Source organism: Oncorhynchus gorbuscha, unplaced genomic scaffold (assembly GCF_021184085.1).
Source record: "Oncorhynchus gorbuscha isolate QuinsamMale2020 ecotype Even-year unplaced genomic scaffold, OgorEven_v1.0 Un_scaffold_675, whole genome shotgun sequence".
Taxonomy (NCBI): domain Eukaryota; kingdom Metazoa; phylum Chordata; class Actinopteri; order Salmoniformes; family Salmonidae; genus Oncorhynchus; species Oncorhynchus gorbuscha.
In genome coordinates, this window is record NW_025745761.1 from 317,089 (window position 1) to 337,680 (window position 20,592).

The 20,592-nt window shown below is 49.9% G+C and overlaps 1 pseudogene; it reads left to right on the forward strand.

Moving 5' to 3' along the window:
• The window catches only part of LOC124019769, a 110,054-nt pseudogene that overhangs the window by 26,554 nt on the left and 62,908 nt on the right, over nucleotides 1–20,592 (forward strand).

Sequence of the window (20,592 nt, forward strand, 5' to 3'; positions counted from 1 at the left end):
GACTGTGGTCTAGTTGAACCCCTCTCTGTAGACAGGACTGTGGTCTAGTTGAACCCCTCTCTGTAGACTGGACTGTGGTCTAGTTGAACCCCTCTCTGTAGACAGGACTGTGATCTAGTTGAACCCCTCTCTGTAGACAGGACTGTGATCTAGTTGAACCCCTCTCTGTAGACAGGACTGTGATCTAGTTGAACCCCTCTCTGTAGACAGGACTGTGATCTAGTTGAACCCCTCTCTGTAGACAGGACTGTGATCTAGTTGAACCCCTCTCTGTAGACAGGACTGTGGTCTAGTTGAACCCCTCTCTGTAGACAGGACTGTGGTCTAGTTGAACCCCTCTCTGTAGACAGGACTGTGGTCTAGTTGAACCCCTCTCTGTAGACAGGACTGTGGTCTAGTTGAACCCCTCTCTGTAGACAGGACTGTGATCTAGTTGAACCCCTCTCTGTAGACAGGACTGTGGTCTAGTTGAACCCCTCTCTGTAGACAGGACTGTGGTCTAGTTGAACCCCTCTCTGTAGACAGGACTGTGATCTAGTTGAACCCCTCTCTGTAGACAGGAACCCCTCTGTGATGGTCTAGTTGAACCCCTCTCTGTAGACAGGACTGTGGTCTAGTTGAACCCCTCTCTGTAGACAGGACTGTGGTCTAGTTGAACCCCTCTCTGTAGACAGGACTGTGGTCTAGTTGAACCCCTCTCTGTAGACAGGACTGTGGTCTAGTTGAACCCCTCTCTGTAGACAGGACTGTGATCTAGTTGAACCCCTCTCTGTAGACAGGACTGTGGTCTAGTTGAACCCCTCTCTGTAGACAGGACTGTGGTCTAGTTGAACCCCTCTCTGTAGACAGGACTGTGGTCTAGTTGAACCCCTCTCTGTAGACAGGACTGTGGTCTAGTTGAACCCCTCTCTGTAGACAGGACTGTGATCTAGTTGAACCCCTCTCTGTAGACAGGACTGTGATCTAGTTGAACCCCTCTCTGTAGGCAGGACTGTGGTCTAGTTGAACCCCTCTCTGTAGACTGTGTGTCTAGTTGAACCCCTCTCTGTAGACAGGACTGTGGTCTAGTTGAACCCCTCTCTGTAGACTGTGGTCTAGTTGAACCCCTCTCTGTAGACAGGACTGTGGTCTAGTTGAACCCCTCTCTGTAGACAGGACTGTGGTCTAGTTGAACCCCTCTCTGTAGACAGGACTGTGGTCTAGTTGAACCCCTCTCTGTAGACAGGACTGTGGTCTAGTTGAACCCCTCTCTGTAGACAGGACTGTGGTCTAGTTGAACCCCTCTCTGTAGACAGGACTGTGGTCTAGTTGAACCCCTCTCTGTAGACAGGACTGTGATCTAGTTGAACCCCTCTCTGTGAACTGTGGTCAGGACTGTGGTCTAGTTGAACCCCTCTCTGTAGACAGGACTGTGGTCTAGTTGAACCCCTCTCTGTAGACAGGACTGTGGTCTAGTTGAACCCCTCTCTGTAGACAGGACTGTGGTCTAGTTGAACCCCTCTCTGTAGACAGGACTGTGGTCTAGTTGAACCCCTCTCTGTAGACAGGACTGTGGTCTAGTTGAACCCCTCTCTGTAGACAGGACTGTGGTCTAGTTGAACCCCTCTCTGTAGACAGGACTGTGGTCTAGTTGAACCCCTCTCTGTAGACAGGACTGTGGTCTAGTTGAACCCCTCTCTGTAGACAGGACTGTGGTCTAGTTGAACCCCTCTCTGTAGACAGGACTGTGGTCTAGTTGAACCCCTCTCTGTAGACAGGACTGTGGTCTAGTTGAACCCCTCTCTGTAGACAGGACTGTGGTCTAGTTGAACCCCTCTCTGTAGACAGGACTGTGGTCTAGTTGAACCCCTCTCTGTAGACAGGACTGTGATCTAGTTGAACCCCTCTCTGTAGACAGGACTGTGGTCTAGTTGAACCCCTCTCTGTAGACAGGACTGTGGTCTAGTTGAACCCCTCTCTGTAGACAGGACTGTGGTCTAGTTGAACCCCTCTCTGTAGACAGGACTGTGATCTAGTTGAACCCCTCTCTGTAGACTGTGGTCTAGTTGAACCCCTCTCTGTAGACAGGACTGTGGTCTAGTTGAACCCCTCTCTGTAGACAGGACTGTGGTCTAGTTGAACCCCTCTCTGTAGACAGGACTGTGGTCTAGTTGAACCCCTCTCTGTAGACAGGACTGTGGTCTAGTTGAACCCCTCTCTGTAGACAGGACTGTGGTCTAGTTGAACCCCTCTCTGTAGACAGGACTGTGGTCTAGTTGAACCCCTCTCTGTAGACAGGACTGTGGTCTAGTTGAACCCCTCTCTGTAGACTGTGGTCTAGTTGAACCCCTCTCTGTAGACAGGACTGTGGTCTAGTTGAACCCCTCTCTGTAGACAGGACTGTGGTCTAGTTGAACCCCTCTCTGTAGACAGGACTGTGGTCTAGTTGAACCCCTCTCTGTAGACAGGACTGTGGTCTAGTTGAACCCCTCTCTGTAGACAGGACTGTGGTCTAGTTGAACCCCTCTCTGTAGACAGGACTGTGGTCTAGTTGAACCCCTCTCTGTAGACTGGACTGTGATCTAGTTGAACCCCTCTCTGTAGACAGGACTGTGGTCTAGTTGAACCCCTCTCTGTAGACAGGACTGTGGTCTAGTTGAACCCCTCTCTGTAGACAGGACTGTGGTCTAGTTGAACCCCTCTCTGTAGACAGGACTGTGATCTAGTTGAACCCCTCTCTGTAGACAGGACTGTGATCTAGTTGAACCCCTCTCTGTAGACAGGACTGTGATCTAGTTGAACCCCTCTCTGTAGACAGGACTGTGGTCTAGTTGAACCCCTCTCTGTAGACTGTGGTCTAGTTGAACCCCTCTCTGTAGACTGTGGTCTAGTTGAACCCCTCTCTGTAGACAGGACTGTGGTCTAGTTGAACCCCTCTCTGTAGACAGGACTGTGGTCTAGTTGAACCCCTCTCTGTAGACAGGACTGTGGTCTAGTTGAACCCCTCTCTGTAGACTGGACTGTGATCTAGTTGAACCCCTCTCTGTAGACAGGACTGTGGTCTAGTTGAACCCCTCTCTGTAGACAGGACTGTGGTCTAGTTGAACCCCTCTCTGTAGACAGGACTGTGGTCTAGTTGAACCCCTCTCTGTAGACAGGACTGTGGTCTAGTTGAACCCCTCTCTGTAGACAGGACTGTGATCTAGTTGAACCCCTCTCTGTAGACAGGACTGTGATCTAGTTGAACCCCTCTCTGTAGACAGGACTGTGGTCTAGTTGAACCCCTCTCTGTAGACAGGACTGTGGTCTAGTTGAACCCCTCTCTGTAGACAGGACTGTGGTCTAGTTGAACCCCTCTCTGTAGACAGGACTGTGGTCTAGTTGAACCCCTCTCTGTAGACAGGACTGTGGTCTAGTTGAACCCCTCTCTGTAGACAGGACTGTGGTCTAGTTGAACCCCTCTCTGTAGACAGGACTGTGATCTAGTTGAACCCCTCTCTGTAGACAGGACTGTGGTCTAGTTGAACCCTCTGTAGACAGGACTGTGGTCTAGTTGAACCCCTCTCTGTAGACAGGACTGTGGTCTAGTTGAACCCCTCTCTGTAGACAGGACTGTGGTCTAGTTGAACCCCTCTCTGTAGACAGGACTGTGGTCTAGTTGAACCCCTCTCTGTAGACAGGACTGTGGTCTAGTTGAACCCCTCTCTGTAGACTGGACTGTTGAACCCCTCTCTGTAGACAGGACTCTAGTTGAACCCCTCTCTGTAGACAGGACTGTGGTCTAGTTGAACCCCTCTCTGTAGACAGGACTGTGGTCTAGTTGAACCCCTCTCTGTAGACAGGACTGTGGTCTAGTTGAACCCCTCTCTGTAGACAGGACTGTGGTCTAGTTGAACCCCTCTCTGTAGACAGGACTGTGATCTAGTTGAACCCCTCTCTGTAGACAGGACTGTGGTCTAGTTGAACCCCTCTCTGTAGACAGGACTGTGGTCTAGTTGAACCCCTCTCTGTAGACAGGACTGTGGTCTAGTTGAACCCCTCTCTGTAGACAGGACTGTGGTCTAGTTGAACCCCTCTCTGTAGACAGGACTGTGGTCTAGTTGAACCCCTCTCTGTAGACAGGACTGTGGTCTAGTTGTTGAACCCCTCTCTGTAGACAGGACTGTGGTCTAGTTGAACCCCTCTCTGTAGACAGGACTGTGGTCTAGTTGAACCCCTCTCTGTAGACAGGACTGTGGTCTAGTTGAACCCCTCTCTGTAGACAGGACTGTGGTCTAGTTGAACCCCTCTCTGTAGACAGGACTGTGGTCTAGTTGAACCCCTCTCTGTAGACAGGACTGTGGTCTAGTTGAACCCCTCTCTGTAGACAGGACTGTGGTCTAGTTGAACCCCTCTCTGTAGACAGGACTGTGGTCTAGTTGAACCCCTCTCTGTAGACAGGACTGTGGTCTAGTTGAACCCCTCTCTGTAGACAGGACTGTGGTCTAGTTGAACCCCTCTCTGTAGACAGGACTGTGGTCTAGTTGAACCCCTCTCTGTAGACAGGACTGTGGTCTAGTTGAACCCCTCTCTGTAGACAGGACTGTGGTCTAGTTGAACCCCTCTCTGTAGACAGGACTGTGGTCTAGTTGAACCCCTCTCTGTAGACAGGACTGTGGTCTAGTTGAACCCCTCTCTGTAGACAGGACTGTGATCTAGTTGAACCCCTCTCTGTAGACAGGACTGTGGTCTAGTTGAACCCCTCTCTGTAGACAGGACTGTGGTCTAGTTGAACCCCTCTCTGTAGACAGGACTGTGATCTAGTTGAACCCCTCTCTGTAGACAGGACTGTGGTCTAGTTGAACCCCTCTCTGTAGACAGGACTGTGGTCTAGTTGAACCCCTCTCTGTAGACAGGACTGTGATCTAGTTGAACCCCTCTCTGTAGACAGGACTGTGGTCTAGTTGAACCCCTCTCTGTAGACAGGACTGTGATCTAGTTGAACCCCTCTCTGTAGACAGGACTGTGGTCTAGTTGAACCCCTCTCTGTAGACAGGACTGTGGTCTAGTTGAACCCCTCTCTGTAGACAGGACTGTGGTCTAGTTGAACCCCTCTCTGTAGACAGGACTGTGGTCTAGTTGAACCCCTCTCTGTAGACAGGACTGTGGTCTAGTTGAACCCCTCTCTGTAGACAGGACTGTGGTCTAGTTGAACCCCTCTCTGTAGACAGGACTGTGATCTAGTTGAACCCCTCTCTGTAGACAGGACTGTGGTCTAGTTGAACCCCTCTCTGTAGACAGGACTGTGAACCCCTCTCTGTAGACAGGACTGTGAACCCCTCTCTGTAGACAGGACTGTGGTCTAGTTGAACCCCTCTCTGTAGACAGGACTGTGGTCTAGTTGAACCCCTCTCTGTAGACAGGACTGTGGTCTAGTTGAACCCCTCTCTGTAGACAGGACTGTGGTCTAGTTGAACCCCTCTCTGTAGTGTGAACCCCTCTCTGTAGACAGGACTGTGATCTAGTTGAACCCCTCTCTGTAGACAGGACTGTGATCTAGTTGAACCCCTCTCTGTACCCCTCTCTGTAGACAGGACCCCTCTCTGTAGACAGGACTGTGATCTAGTTGAACCCCTCTCTGTAGACAGGACTGTGGTCTAGTTGAACCCCTCTCTGTAGACAGGACTGTGTCTAGTTGAACCCCTCTCTGTAGACAGGACTGTGATCTAGTTGAACCCCTCTCTGTAGACAGGACTGTGAACCCCTCTCTGTAGACAGGACTGTGATCTAGTTGAACCCCTCTCTGTAGACAGGACTGTGGTCTAGTTGAACCCCTCTCTGTAGACAGGACTGTGGTCTAGTTGAACCCCTCTCTGTAGACAGGACTGTGGTCTAGTTGAACCCCTCTCTGTAGACAGGACTGTGGTCTAGTTGAACCCCTCTCTGTAGACAGGACTGTGGTCTAGTTGAACCCCTCTCTGTAGACAGGACTGTGATCTAGTTGAACCCCTCTCTGTAGACAGGACTGTGATCTAGTTGAACCCCTCTCTGTAGACAGGACTGTGGTCTAGTTGAACCCCTCTCTGTAGACAGGACTGTGGTCTAGTTGAACCCCTCTCTGTAGACAGGACTGTGATCTAGTTGAACCCCTCTCTGTAGACAGGACTGTGAAACCCCTCTCTGTAGACAGGACTGTGGTCTCCCCTCTCTGTAGACAGGACTGTGGTCTAGTTGAACCCCTCTCTGTAGACAGGACTGTGGTCTAGTTGAACCCCTCTCTGTAGACAGGACTGTGGTCTAGTTGAACCCCTCTCTGTAGACAGGACTGTGGTCTAGTTGAACCCCTCTCTGTAGACAGGACTGTGGTCTAGTTGAACCCCTCTCTGTAGACAGGACTGTGGTCTAGTTGAACCCCTCTCTGTAGACAGGACTGTGGTCTAGTTGAACCCCTCTCTGTAGACAGGACTGTGGGACTCTAGTTGAACCCCTCTCTGTAGACAGGACTGTGATCTAGTTGAACCCCTCTCTGTAGACAGGACTGTGGTCTAGTTGAACCCCTCTCTGTAGACAGGACTGTGGTCTAGTTGAACCCCTCTCTGTAGACAGGACTGTGGTCTAGTTGAACCCCTCTCTGTAGACAGGACTGTGGTCTAGTTGAACCCCTCTCTGTAGACAGGACTGTGGTCTAGTTGAACCCCTCTCTGTAGACAGGACTGTGGTCTAGTTGAACCCCTCTCTGTAGACAGGACTGTGATCTAGTTGAACCCCTCTCTGTAGACAGGACTGTGATCTAGTTGAACCCCTCTCTGTAGACAGGACTGTGGTCTAGTTGAACCCCTCTCTGTAGACAGGACTGTGGTCTAGTTGAACCCCTCTCTGTAGACAGGACTGTGGTCTAGTTGAACCCCTCTCTGTAGACAGGACTGTGGTCTAGTTGAACCCCTCTCTGTAGACAGGACTGTGATCTAGTTGAACCCCTCTCTGTAGACAGGACTGTGGTCTAGTTGAACCCCTCTCTGTAGACAGGACTGTGGTCTAGTTGAACCCCTCTCTGTAGACAGGACTGTGGTCTAGTTGAACCCCTCTCTGTAGACAGGACTGTGATCTAGTTGAACCCCTCTCTGTAGACAGGACTGTGGTCTAGTTGAACCCCTCTCTGTAGACAGGACTGTGATCTAGTTGAACCCCTCTCTGTAGACAGGACTGTGGTCTAGTTGAACCCCTCTCTGTAGACAGGACTGTGGTCTAGTTGAACCCCTCTCTGTAGACAGGACTGTGGTCTAGTTGAACCCCTCTCTGTAGACAGGACTGTGAGTGAACCCCTCTCTGTAGACAGGACTGTGGTCTAGTTGAACCCCTCTCTGTAGACAGGACTGTGGTCTAGTTGAACCCCTCTCTGTAGACAGGACTGTGGTCTAGTTGAACCCCTCTCTGTAGACAGGACTGTGGTCTAGTTGAACCCCTCTCTGTAGACAGGACTGTGGTCTAGTTGAACCCCTCTCTGTAGACAGGACTGTGGTCTAGTTGAACCCCTCTCTGTAGACAGGACTGTGGTCTAGTTGAACCCCTCTCTGTAGACAGGACTGTGGTCTAGTTGAACCCCTCTCTGTAGACAGGACTGTGGTCTAGTTGAACCCCTCTCTGTAGACAGGACTGTGGTCTAGTTGAACCCCTCTCTGTAGACAGGACTGTGGTCTAGTTGAACCCCTCTCTGTAGACAGGACTGTGGTCTAGTTGAACCCCTCTCTGTAGACAGGACTGTGATCTAGTTGAACCCCTCTCTGTAGACAGGACTGTGGTCTAGTTGAACCCCTCTCTGTAGACAGGACTGTGGTCTAGTTGAACCCCTCTCTGTAGACACTGGACTGTGGTCTGTGGTCTAGTTGAACCCCTCTCTGTAGACAGGACTGTGGTCTAGTTGAACCCCTCTCTGTAGACAGGACTGTGGTCTAGTTGAACCCCTCTCTGTAGACAGGACTGTGGTCTAGTTGAACCCCTCTCTGTAGACAGGACTGTGGTCTAGTTGAACCCCTCTCTGTAGACAGGACTGTGGTCTAGTTGAACCCCTCTCTGTAGACAGGACTGTGGTCTAGTTGAACCCCTCTCTGTAGACAGGACTGTGATCTAGTTGAACCCCTCTCTGTAGACAGGACTGTGGTCTAGTTGAACCCCTCTCTGTAGACAGGACTGTGGTCTAGTTGAACCCCTCTCTGTAGACAGGACTGTGGTCTAGTTGAACCCCTCTCTGTAGACAGGACTGTGGTCTAGTTGAACCCCTCTCTGTAGACAGGACTGTGGTCTAGTTGAACCCCTCTCTGTAGACAGGACTGTGGTCTATAGTTGAACCCCTCTCTGTAGACAGGACTGTGGTCTAGTTGAACCCCTCTCTGTAGACAGGACTGTGGTCTAGTTGAACCCCTCTCTGTAGACAGGACTGTGGTCTAGTTGAACCCCTCTCTGTAGACAGGACTGTGGTCTAGTTGAACCCCTCTCTGTAGACAGGACTGTGGTCTAGTTGAACCCCTCTCTGTAGACAGGACTGTGGTCTAGTTGAACCCCTCTCTGTAGACAGGACTGTGGTCTAGTTGAACCCCTCTCTGTAGACAGGACTGTGGTCTAGTTGAACCCCTCTCTGTAGACAGGACTGTGGTCTAGTTGAACCCCTCTCTGTAGACAGGACTGTGGTCTAGTTGAACCCCTCTCTGTAGACAGGACTGTGGTCTAGTTGAACCCCTCTCTGTAGACAGGACTGTGGTCTAGTTGAACCCCTCTCTGTAGACAGGACTGTGATCTAGTTGAACCCCTCTCTGTAGACAGGACTGTGGTCTAGTTGAACCCCTCTCTGTAGACAGGACTGTGGTCTAGTTGAACCCCTCTCTGTAGACAGGACTGTGGTCTAGTTGAACCCCTCTCTGTAGACAGGACTGTGGTCTAGTTGAACCCCTCTCTGTAGACAGGACTGTGGTCTAGTTGAACCCCTCTCTGTAGACAGGACTGTGGTCTAGTTGAACCCCTCTCTGTAGACAGGACTGTGGTCTAGTTGAACCCCTCTCTGTAGACAGGACTGTGGTCTAGTTGAACCCCTCTCTGTAGACAGGACTGTGGTCTAGTTGAACCCCTCTCTGTAGACAGGACTGTGGTCTAGTTGAACCCCTCTCTGTAGACAGGACTGTGGTCTAGTTGAACCCCTCTCTGTAGACAGGACTGTGGTCTAGTTGAACCCCTCTCTGTAGACAGGACTGTGGTCTAGTTGAACCCCTCTCTGTAGACAGGACTGTGGTCTAGTTGAACCCCTCTCTGTAGACAGGACTGTGGTCTAGTTGAACCCCTCTCTGTAGACAGGACTGTGGTCTAGTTGAACCCCTCTCTGTAGACAGGACTGTGGTCTAGTTGAACCCCTCTCTGTAGACAGGACTGTGGTCCCCTCTCTGTAGACAGGACTTGAACCCCTCTCTGTAGACAGGACTGTGGTCTAGTTGAACCCCTCTCTGTAGACAGGACTGTGGTCTAGTTGAACCCCTCTCTGTAGACAGGACTGTGGTCTAGTTGAACCCCTCTCTGTAGACAGGACTGTGGTCTAGTTGAACCCCTCTCTGTAGACAGGACTGTGGTCTAGTTGAACCCCTCTCTGTAGACAGGACTGTGGTCTAGTTGAACCCCTCTCTGTAGACAGGACTGTGGTCTAGTTGAACCCCTCTCTGTAGACAGGACTGTGGTCTAGTTGAACCCCTCTCTGTAGACTGGACTGTGACAGGACTCTAGTTGAACCCCTCTCTGTAGACAGGACTGTGATCTAGTTGAACCCCTCTCTGTAGACAGGACTGTGGTCTAGTTGAACCCCTCTCTGTAGACAGGACTGTGGTCTAGTTGAACCCCTCTCTGTAGACAGGACTGTGGTCTAGTTGAACCCCTCTCTGTAGACAGGACTGTGGTCTAGTTGAACCCCTCTCTGTAGACAGGACTGTGATCTAGTTGAACCCCTCTGTAGACTGTAGACAGGACTGTGGTCTAGTTGAACCCCTCTCTGTAGACAGGACTGTGGTCTAGTTGAACCCCTCTCTGTAGACAGGACTGTGGTCTAGTTGAACCCCTCTCTGTAGACAGGACTGTGGTCTAGTTGAACCCCTCTCTGTAGACAGGACTGTGGTCTAGTTGAACCCCTCTCTGTAGACAGGACTGTGGTCTAGTTGAACCCCTCTCTGTAGACAGGACTGTGATCTAGTTGAACCCCTCTCTGTAGACAGGACTGTGGTCTAGTTGAACCCCTCTCTGTAGACAGGACTGTGGTCTAGTTGAACCCCTCTCTGTAGACAGGACTGTGGTCTAGTTGAACCCCTCTCTGTAGACAGGACTGTGGTCTAGTTGAACCCCTCTCTGTAGACAGGACTGTGGTCTAGTTGAACCCCTCTCTGTAGACAGGACTGTGGTCTAGTTGAACCCCTCTCTGTAGACAGGACTGTGGTCTAGTTGAACCCCTCTCTGTAGACAGGACTGTGGTCTAGTTGAACCCCTCTCTGTAGACAGGACTGTGGTCTAGTTGAACCCCTCTCTGTAGACAGGACTGTGGTCTAGTTGAACCCCTCTCTGTAGACAGGACTGTGGTCTAGTTGAACCCCTCTCTGTAGACAGGACTGTGGTCTAGTTGAACCCCTCTCTCTGTAGACAGGACTGTGGTCTAGTTGAACCCCTCTCTGTAGACAGGACTGTGGTCTAGTTGAACCCCTCTCTGTAGACAGGACTGTGATCTAGTTGAACCTGTGGTCTCTCTGTAGACAGGACTGTGGTCTAGTTGAACCCCTCTCTGTAGACAGGACTGTGGTCTAGTTGAACCCCTCTCTGTAGACAGGACTGTGAACCCCTCTAGTTGAACCCCTCTCTGTAGACAGGACTGTGGTCTAGTTGAACCCCTCTCTGTAGACAGGACTGTGGTCTAGTTGAACCCCTCTCTGTAGACAGGACTGTGGTCTAGTTGAACCCCTCTCTGTAGACAGGACTGTGGTCTAGTTGAACCCCTCTCTGTAGACAGGACTGTGGTCTAGTTGAACCCCTCTCTGTAGACAGGACTGTGGTCTAGTTGAACCCCTCTCTGTAGACAGGACTGTGGTCTAGTTGAACCCCTCTCTGTAGACAGGACTGTGGTCTAGTTGAACCCCTCTCTGTAGACAGGACTGTGGTCTAGTTGAACCCCTCTCTGTAGACAGGACTGTGATCTAGTTGAACCCCTCTCTGTAGACAGGACTGTGGTCTAGTTGAACCCCTCTCTGTAGACAGGACTGTGGTCTAGTTGAACCCCTCTCTGTAGACAGGACTGTGGTCTAGTTGAACCCCTCTCTGTAGACAGGACTGTGGTCTAGTTGAACCCCTCTCTGTAGACAGGACTGTGACTGTGGTCTAGTTGAACCCCTCTCTGTAGACAGGACTGTGGTCTAGTTGAACCCCTCTCTGTAGACAGGACTGTGGTCTAGTTGAACCCCTCTCTGTAGACAGGACTGTGGTCTAGTTGAACCCCTCTCTGTAGACAGGACTGTGGTCTAGTTGAACCCCTCTCTGTAGACAGGACTGTGGTCTAGTTGAACCCCTCTCTGTAGACAGGACTGTGGTCTAGTTGAACCCCTCTCTGTAGACAGGACTGTGGTCTAGTTGAACCCCTCTCTGTAGACAGGACTGTGGTCTAGTTGAACCCCTCTCTGTAGACAGGACTGTGGTCTAGTTGAACCCCTCTCTGTAGACAGGACTGTGGTCTAGTTGAACCCCTCTCTGTAGACAGGACTGTGGTCTAGTTGAACCCCTCTCTGTAGACAGGACTGTGGTCTAGTTGAACCCCTCTCTGTAGACAGGACTGTGGTCTAGTTGAACCCCTCTCTGTAGACAGGACTGTGGTCTAGTTGAACCCCTCTCTGTAGACAGGACTGTGGTCTAGTTGAACCCCTCTCTGTAGACAGGACTGTGGTCTAGTTGAACCCCTCTCTGTAGACAGGACTGTGGTCTAGTTGAACCCCTCTCTGTAGACAGGACTGTGGTCTAGTTGAACCCCTCTCTGTAGACAGGACTGTGGTCTAGTTGAACCCCTCTCTGTAGACAGGACTGTGGTCTAGTTGAACCCCTCTCTGTAGACAGGACTGTGGTCTAGTTGAACCCCTCTCTGTAGACAGGACTGTGGTCTAGTTGAACCCCTCTCTGTAGACAGGACTGTGGTCTAGTTGAACCCCTCTCTGTAGACAGGACTGTGGTCTAGTTGAACCCCTCTCTGTAGACAGGACTGTGGTCTAGTTGAACCCCTCTCTGTAGACAGGACTGTGGTCTAGTTGAACCCCTCTCTGTAGACAGGACTGTGGTCTAGTTGAACCCCTCTCTGTAGACAGGACTGTGGTCTAGTTGAACCCCTCTCTGTAGACAGGACTGTGGTCTAGTTGAACCCCTCTCTGTAGACAGGACTGTGGTCTAGTTGAACCCCTCTCTGTAGACAGGACTGTGGTCTAGTTGAACCCCTCTCTGTAGACAGGACTGTGGTCTAGTTGAACCCCTCTCTGTAGACAGGACTGTGGTCTAGTTGAACCCCTCTCTGTAGACAGGACTGTGGTCTAGTTGAACCCCTCTCTGTAGACAGGACTGTGGACTAGTTGAACCCCTCTCTGTAGACAGGACTGTGGTCTAGTTGAACCCCTCTCTGTAGACAGGACTGTGGTCTAGTTGAACCCCTCTCTGTAGACAGGACTGTGGTCTAGTTGAACCCCTCTCTGTAGACAGGACTGTGGTCTAGTTGAACCCCTCTCTGTAGACAGGACTGTGGTCTAGTTGAACCCCTCTCTGTAGACAGGACTGTGGTCTAGTTGAACCCCTCTCTGTAGACAGGACTGTGGTCTAGTTGAACCCCTCTCTGTAGACAGGACTGTGGTCTAGTTGAACCCCTCTCTGTAGACAGGACTGTGGTCTAGTTGAACCCCTCTCTGTAGACAGGACTGTGGTCTAGTTGAACCCCTCTCTGTAGACAGGACTGTGGTCTAGTTGAACCCCTCTCTGTAGACAGGACTGTGGTCTAGTTGAACCCCTCTCTGTAGACAGGACTGTGGTCTAGTTGAACCCCTCTCTGTAGACAGGACTGTGGTCTAGTTGAACCCCTCTCTGTAGACAGGACTGTGGTCTAGTTGAACCCCTCTCTGTAGACAGGACTGTGGTCTAGTTGAACCCCTCTCTGTAGACAGGACTGTGGTCTAGTTGAACCCCTCTCTGTAGACAGGACTGTGGTCTAGTTGAACCCCTCTCTGTAGACAGGACTGTGGTCTAGTTGAACCCCTCTCTGTAGACAGGACTGTGGTCTAGTTGAACCCCTCTCTGTAGACAGGACTGTGGTCTAGTTGAACCCCTCTCTGTAGACAGGACTGTGGTCTAGTTGAACCCCTCTCTGTAGACAGGACTGTGGTCTAGTTGAACCCCTCTCTGTAGACAGGACTGTGGTCTAGTTGAACCCCTCTCTGTAGACAGGACTGTGGTCTAGTTGAACCCCTCTCTGTAGACAGGACTGTGGTCTAGTTGAACCCCTCTCTGTAGACAGGACTGTGGTCTAGTTGAACCCCTCTCTGTAGACAGGACTGTGGTCTAGTTGAACCCCTCTCTGTAGACAGGACTGTGGTCTAGTTGAACCCCTCTCTGTAGACAGGACTGTGGTCTAGTTGAACCCCTCTCTGTAGACAGGACTGTGGTCTAGTTGAACCCCTCTCTGTAGACAGGACTGTGGTCTAGTTGAACCCCTCTCTGTAGACAGGACTGTGGTCTAGTTGAACCCCTCTCTGTAGACAGGACTGTGGTCTAGTTGAACCCCTCTCTGTAGACAGGACTGTGGTCTAGTTGAACCCCTCTCTGTAGACAGGACTGTGGTCTAGTTGAACCCCTCTCTGTAGACAGGACTGTGGTCTAGTTGAACCCCTCTCTGTAGACAGGACTGTGGTCTAGTTGAACCCCTCTCTGTAGACTGGACTGTGGTCTAGTTGAACCCCTCTCTGTAGACAGGACTGTGGTCTAGTTGAACCCCTCTCTGTAGACAGGACTGATAGTTGATGAGTAATGACCTGCCTACTGTCTGAATGCTGCTATTCTTGTCCTGTTGTATCTGTAAACCCTGTTGAGGACACAACACAACACACCCTCTTAGAAACACACAAAGAGAGAGAGAGAGACACTCAGTTACACACACACACACTACAGCAGCTCGTCTCAGAGTGGTCGTTACTCTCCTCTGTTTACAGCACCATGTTCACTGGGTAGGAAATTAGAATGACAACCTGTCACTGTTTCCATAGTAGCCGTCCCGACAGACAGGTGATGCAGCCTATGAGCTTCTCCCATTACCGGGCTCTCCCGTCTTTCCAGCCAATAGATTTATTTTATATCCACCCTTCAGTGGACTGGCCTGGTTGTAACAACACCTCATAACAGTTAGCTCAACCTTTGGAATGTTAGCATGGGTGTGTCTGTCTTGTGTTTGGCCAGTGGAGTTTGAGATGCGTGTGTGAGGTGTGAGGTGTGTGACGTGTGTGTGTGTACTCACTCACTCACTAACCTACTCTGTTTATGATTCTGTTGTTATGGATGACTGATTTGGGTCATTATTTCGAGTTTAAAAATAGATACTGCGCTCATGGAACAGGAGCACTACTGAAAAGTGCTGTTTACACGTGAAAAATAAATTACGTGCTGCCTTTTGTTATTGGCCTGTTGACCTTATTGTTGGTGACACGGTGATATCTTGACATTATGCAGCTGTGAAGTCTGTTAGTCCCATGGACATGTGTTCATCAGTGCACATTAGATTTGAGCTATTAAGCCCCAGTCGGGGTGTTAAATGAAGCTGGTTTCTGACCGTGTGGGGCACAATGCCACAGTGGAGTTCAGAAGGGAGGATCTCACTCACCTCTATTTCACCGGCTGTTTAGGATCCGCAATAAGCAGCTGTTGCAAGAGCACGTTTTTCACTGGCTGTCCACTGGTTTCAAAAACAATGCAGCTTAAACTTCTTGAATTCAACTATTATTGGGTTCAAATACACATTTAGATTTGTGAACAGCCGTCCACAACAACCACAATCTGTAAGGCACAAATATCTAAATGAGAGAGCAGCAGTGTGATTCACATCAATGCTCTGTGTAGATATCAGTAATAAGTCATATCTGTATCTCCGTAGACCACCACTGATGTCATCCTGACCTCCAGCGATTATTCATGTTGGATAATCTTTAATGCCGACAGCAGTCGTACCATTAGAAGACTGTTCACAACAACCCAGGGTGTGACCCCATGTCACCTGGTAACTGGTCATCAAACAGACTCATTCTGTTCACAACAACCCAGGGTGTGACCCCATGTCACCTGGTAACTGTTCACCAAACAGACTCATTCTGTTCACAACAACCCAGGGTGTGACCCCATGTCACCTGGTAACTGTTCACCAAACAGACTCATTCTGTTCACAACAACCCAGGGTGTGACCCCATGTCACCTGGTAACTGTTCACCAAACAGACTCATTCTGTTCACAACAACCCAGGGTGTGACCCCATGTCACCTGGTAACTGTTCACCAAACAGACTCATTCTGTTCACAACAACCCAGGGTGTGACCCCATGTCACCTGGTAACTGTTCATCAAACAGACTCATTCTGTTCACAACAACCCAGGGTGTGACCCCATGTGACCTGGTAACTGTTCATCAAACAGACTCATTCTGTTCACAACAACCCAGGGTGTGACCCCATGTCACCTGGTAACTGTTCATCAAACATAAACTCATTCTGTTCACAACAACCCAGGGTGTGACCCCATGTCACCTGGTAACTGTTCATCAAACATAAACTCATTCTGTTCACAACAACCCAGGGTGTGACCCCATGTCACCTGGTAACTGTTCATCAAACAGACTCATTCTGTTCACAACAACCCAGGGTGTGACCCCATGTCACCTGGTAACTGGTCATCAAACAGACTCATTCTGTTCACAACAACCCAGGGTGTGACCCCATGTCACCTGGTAACTGGTCATCAAACAGACTCATTCTGTTCACAACAACCCAGGGTGTGACCCCATGTCACCTGGTAACTGCACATTAAACAGACTCATTCTGTTCACAACAACCCAGGGTGTGACCCCATGTCACCTGGTAACTGCACATCAAACAGACTCATTCTGTTCACAACAACCCAGGGTGTGACCCCATGTCACCTGGTAACTGGTCATCAAACAGACTCATTCTGTTCACAACAACCCAGGGTGTGACCCCATGTCACCTGGTAACTGGTCATCAAACAGACTCATTCTGTTCACAACAACCCAGGGTGTGACCCCATTTCACCTGGTAACTGTTCATCAAACAGACTCATTCTTGTCCTGTTGTCTCTGTTCACAACAACCCAGGGTGTGACCCCATGTCACCTGGTAACTGCACATTAAACAGACTCATTCTGTTCACAACAACCCAGGGTGTGACCCCATGTCACCTGGTAACTGTGGTCATTAAACAGACTCATTCTGTTCACATCAACCCAGGGTGTGACCCCATGTGACCTGGTAACTGTTCATCAAACAGACTCATTCTGTTCACAACAACCCAGGGTGTGACCCCATGTCACCTGGTAACTGTTCATCAAACAGACTCATTCTGCTCACAACAACCCAGGGTGTGACCCCATGTCACCTGGTAACTGCACATCAAACAGACTCATTCTGTTCACAACAACCCAGGGTGTGACCCCATGTCACCTGGTAACTGTTCATCAAACAGACTCATTCTGTTCACAACAACCCAGGGTGTGACCCCATGTCACCTGGTAACTGCACATTAAACAGACTCATTCTGTTCACATCAACCCAGGGTGTGACCCCATGTGACCTGGTAACTGTTCATCAAACAGACTCATTCTGTTCACAACAACCCAGGGTGTGACCCCATGTCACCTGGTAACTGTTCATCAAACAGACTCATTCTGTTCACAACAACCCAGGGTGTGACCCCATGTCACCTGGTAACTGTTCATCAAACAGACTCATTCTGTTCACAACAACCCAGGGTGTGACCCCATGTCACCTGGTAACTGCACATTAAACAGACTCATTCTGTTCACAACAACCCAGGGTGTGACCCCATGTCACCTGGTAACTGCACATTAAACAGACTCATTCTGTTCACATCAACCCAGGGTGTGACCCCATGTGACCTGGTAACCGTTCATCAAACAGACTCATTCTGTTCACAACAACCCAGGGTGTGACCCCATGTCACCTGGTAACTGTTCATCAAACAGACTCATTCTGTTCACAACAACCCAGGGTGTGACCCCATGTCACCTGGTAACTGTTCATCAAACAGACTCATTCTGTTCACAACAACCCAGGGTGTGACCCCATGTCACCTGGTAACTGCACATCAAACAGACTCATTCTGTTCACAACAACCCAGGGTGTGACCCCATGTCACCTGGTAACTGTTCATCAAACAGACTCATTCTGTTCACAACAACCCAGGGTGTGACCCCATGTCACCTGGTAACTGTTCATTAAACAGACTCATTCTGTTCACAACAACCCAGGGTGTGACCCCATGTCACCTGGTAACTGCACATTAAACAGACTCATTCTGTTCACATCAACCCAGGGTGTGACCCCATGTGACCTGGTAACCGTTCATCAAACAGACTCATTCTGTTCACAACAACCCAGGGTGTGACCCCATGTCACCTGGTAACTGTTCATCAAACAGACTCATTCTGTTCACAACAACCCAGGGTGTGACCCCATGTCACCTGGTAACTGTTCATCAAACAGACTCATTCTGTTCACAACAACCCAGGGTGTGACCCCATGTCACCTGGTAACTGCACATCAAACAGACTCATTCTGTTCACAACAACCCAGGGTGTGACCCCATGTCACCTGGTAACTGTTCATCAAACAGACTCATTCTGTTCACAACAACCCAGGGTGTGACCCCATGTCACCTGGTAACTGCACATCAAACAGACTCATTCTGTTCACAACAACCCAGGGTGTGACCCCATGTCACCTGGTAACTGCTCATCAAACAGACTCATTCTGTTCACAACAACCCAGGGTGTGACCCCATGTCACCTGGTAACTGTTCATTAAACAGACTCATTCTGTTCACAACAACCCAGGGTGTGACCCCATGTCACCTGGTAACTGTTCATTAAACAGACTCATTCTGTTCACAACAACCCAGGGTGTGACCCCATGTCACCTGGTAACTGCACATCAAACAGACTCATTCTGTTCACAACAACCCAGGGTGTGACCCCATGTCACCTGGTAACTGTTCATCAAACAGACTCATTCTGTTCACAACAACCCAGGGTGTGACCCCATGTCACCTGGTAACTGCACATCAAACAGACTCATTCTGTTCACAACAACCCAGGGTGTGACCCCATGTCACCTGGTAACTGCACATCAAACAGACTCATTCTGTTCACAACAACCCAGGGTGTGACCCCATGTCACCTGGTAACTGCACATTAAACAGACTCATTCTGTTCACAACAACCCAGGGTGTGACCCCATGTCACCTGGTAACTGCACATTAAACAGACTCATTCTGTTCACAACAACCCAGGGTGTGACCCCATGTCACCTGGTAACTGTTCATTAAACAGACTCATTCTGTTCACAACAACCCAGGGTGTGACCCCATGTCACCTGGTAACTGCACATCAAACAGACTCATTCTGTTCACAACAACCCAGGGTGTGACCCCATGTCACCTGGTAACTGTTCATCAAACAGACTCATTCTGTTCACAACAACCCAGGGTGTGACCCCATGTCACCTGGTAACTGCACATCAAACAGACTCATTCTGTTCACAACAACCCAGGGTGTGACCCCATGTCACCTGGTAACTGCACATCAAACAGACTCATTCTGTTCACAACAACCCAGGGTGTGACCCCATGTCACCTGGTAACTGCACATTAAACAGACTCATTCTGTTCACAACAACCCAGGGTGTGACCCCATGTCACCTGGTAACTGCACATTAAACAGACTCATTCTGTTCACAACAACCCAGGGTGTGACCCCATGTCACCTGGTAACTGTTCATTAAACAGACTCATTCTGTTCACAACAACCCAGGGTGTGACCCCATGTCACCTGGTAACTGCACATCAAACAGACTCATTCTGTTCACAACAACCCAGGGTGTGACCCCATGTCACCTGGTAACTGTTCATCAAACAGACTCATTCTGTTCACAACAACCCAGGGTGTGACCCCATGTCACCTGGTAACTGCACATCAAACAGACTCATTCTGTTCACAACAACCCAGGGTGTGACCCCATGTCACCTGGTAACTGCACATCAAACAGACTCATTCTGTTCAACAACCCAGGGTGTGACCCCATGTCACCTGGTAACTGCACATCAAACAGACTCATTCTGTTCACAACAACCCAGGGTGTGACCCCATGTCACCTGGTAACTGCACATTAAACAGACTCATTCTGTTCACAACAACCCAGGGTGTGACCCCATGTCACCTGGTAACTGTTCATTAAACAGACTCATTCTGTTCACAACAACCCAGGGTGTGACCCCATGTCACCTGGTAACTGCACATCAAACAGACTCATTCTGTTCACAACAACCCAGGGTGTGACCCCATGTCACCTGGTAACTGTTCATCAGAATCATTCTGTTCACAACAACCCAGGGTGTGACCCCATGTCACCTGGTAACTGTTCATCAGAATCATTCTGTTCACAACAACCCAGGGTGTGACCCCATGTGACCTGGTAACTGCACATTAAACAGACTCATTCTGTTCACAACAACCCAGGGTGTGACCCCATGTCACCTGGTAACTGCACATTAAACATAGTGATGATAAACGTTGACACTGAACATAACATGAGTTGTCTGATTATAGAAATGTGAAATGTACATTTGGACTGACAGGTGTTTGTCTTCCTTGTGACATCAGAGGTATTAAATTATAATCCTCAACGTCTCATCTTTCAAAATACTTAATTTACAGCATTTCCCTCGTTCAGACAACAACTCATCTGTAAAACATGTTGTGGTGCTCCAGTTCAGAACGTCTGTCAGTCAAAACCCAAAAGCCAGAGGTCTGGTCATGTATATAGCATGTTACTGTACAGGTAGCTAATTACTGTCCAAATCTGTCATTTTCAACCTGACGACAGGTACGAGTGTAAAGGGTTACACCTAACTAACCCTGGCAACATGTTCCCCCAACATGTTCCCCCAACATGTTCCCCCAACATGTTCCCCCAAGCTGTTCCCCCAACATGTTCCCCCAAGCTGTTCCCCCAAGCTGTTCCCCCAAGCTGTTCCCCCAAGCTGTTCCCCCAACATGTTCCCCCAACATGTCCCCCAACAAGCTGTTCCTCCAACATGTTCCCCCAACAAGCTGTTCCTCCAACATGTTCCCCCAAGCTGTTCCTCCAACATGTTCCCCCAACGAGCTGTTCCCCCAACGAGCTGTTCCCCCAAGAAGCTGTTCCCCCAACATATTCCCCAAGCTGTTCCCCCAAGCTGTTCCCCCAAGCTGTTCCCCCAAGCTGTTCCCCCAAGCTGTTCCCCCAAGCTGTTCCCCCAACAAAGCTGTT